The sequence below is a fragment of the Sus scrofa genome, chromosome 2 (genome assembly GCF_000003025.6).
Source record: "Sus scrofa isolate TJ Tabasco breed Duroc chromosome 2, Sscrofa11.1, whole genome shotgun sequence".
In the NCBI taxonomy this organism is placed as follows: Eukaryota; Metazoa; Chordata; class Mammalia; order Artiodactyla; family Suidae; genus Sus; species Sus scrofa.
In genome coordinates this window covers 91,216,166-91,218,320 of record NC_010444.4, presented here as the reverse complement: position 1 = coordinate 91,218,320, position 2,155 = coordinate 91,216,166, and positions in this window count along the sequence as shown.

The window sequence follows — 2,155 nt, the reverse complement described above, 5'->3', positions numbered from 1 at the left end:
GTGTGGGTTAAGTGATATATATATAAAGCAATTAAAATAGTATCTGGCACAACATGAGTGCTTAATAAGTGTTAGTATTATGATACTGGAAAGTATGATTTTACTAGAAGAAGAAAATTGATAGGATATAGGAAATGATTGATAGGATAAAGGGAAATGAAAAAAGGGGAGAGGAATAACAGGAGCAACTGGACTATGGGTTGATTGCCTGATAAATGGGGAAAGAATCTAGAAGAGGGTGAGGATCTGGGGAAGGTCATGAAAGAACAAATACTCTCAGGGAAGTTTGAGGAAGTTTCGAAGTTTGAGCAAGTTTGAGGAAGTTGTGATATATTTGTATATTGAGATGTCAAGTAGTTGGATATCTATGAGTTTGGGGTTCTTAAGAAAGACTGGGCTGCGGATATAGATTTGGGGAACCATCAGCCTATGGGTGAAAGCTGGGGCCACGGGGGTAGAAGAGATTGCCAGGGAGAGCAAGGAAAAGAGAGTCATTGATCTTTAAGGCAATTACTGAATGGAGTTCCCATCGTGGCGCAGTGGTTAACGAATCCGACTAGGAACCATGAGGTTGCGGGTTCGATCCCTGGCCTTGCTCTGTGGGTTAAGGATCCGGCGTTGCCGTGAGCTGTGGTGTAGGTTGCAGACGTGGCTTGGGTCCCACGTTGCTGTGGCTCTGGCATAGGCGGGTGGCTGCAGCTCCAATTAGACACCTAGCCTGGGAACCTCCATATGCCGTGAGAGCAGCCCAAGAAATGGCAAAAAGACAAAAACAAAACAAAAACAAAAACAACAATTACTGAAAATATTCAGATAACTTTCTCTTTTCGCCTCTTTTTTTTTTTAGAGTCACACCTCTGGCATATGGAAGTTAGGCTAGGGGTCGAATTGGAGCTGCAGCTGCCTGCCTATGCCACAAACACAGCAATGTAGAATCTGAGCTGCACCAGTGAGCTACACCACAGCTCATGGCAACACCAGATCCTTCACCTACTGAGTGAGTCCAGGGAATGAACCCATATCTTCATGGATACTAGTTGGGTTCATTAACTGCTCAGCCTGTGAGTGATAATGCAAGTAAAACATGATTTTTGTACAAAATTCTGAGCACTTTCTTAACATTCCTTTCTTCAGGAAAAAAAAAAAAATTTATGTGCTTTTTCACTAGCAGCCTTTGCTCTGAGAAGAAAATGTTCTTGAGTCATCCCTCACTGGGGCTTCGAACGCAGGACAAATGTAAAATACCTTCTGCTCTGTTGTCTTCAATGAAGGCCAAACAAAAGTAATCGGCTTGAATCCACCCCTCATTAGATGAAAGCCCAGCTGTGTTCCTGTCCAGACAGGGAGCCGGGAGCCAAGCGGCAGGGGGATGCACTGCTTACTCTGTGATAGAGGAAGAATACTGGGGCTCTTTGTGCTGCTGACACTTTGGCAGGGCAGGCTGGTATTAGAAGAGAAAGCCTGTGATTACTTCAAGTACAGACATTTTCCCTGCAGTGGCCTTACTGTGCAGCTTGGAAGTTAAACTGCTAAGTGACCACCATGGCCCTCTCAGGGCGCCACCTCCCCCCAGGCCACCTCGGATGCAGCAGCCCAGCCCATGGAGGGAAGGGAGCTGCTCCATGCCCTCCTCACTGCGCAAGAGCACTGAGGCCCAGGAACAACAGCCCCTTCTGCAGGAAGACTATTCTGCAAGGCTTTCCACAGTGATCGGTACCTGGGCCCTGGGCCCTCTCGCTCTGCCTTCTCCGGGGCCCTGTATGGATCTGGAAGGCAGGGGAGGGTCAGCCAACCAGCAGACTCAGCATGGGTCCAGGACACCAACAAAGCTGGGCCACCAACCCCACGCCAGTAAGAGAAGTCAAACTCCAATCCATGAACTCATCCAGCTTCTGCAGTCAAAACATCTAGAAAGAAGCTACTCTGATTTCAGCACTCCTTGCAAGTTGTGTTTCACTCTTTAGGTATTGTTCTAAATTGCTGGTGGAGAAGATCTCATAATATTTTCAATGCTAAGAGCCTCTAAAGTTAGCCATCCAACCCAGAGCAAGTCATCAGTGTCAGTACCATGGGGTGGGATGTGGGGATCTGGTAAGATCTATTCCTCACTTATTTGTAAAATTATATCCATTTCTCTTGCATTTGGGGAAAAGGA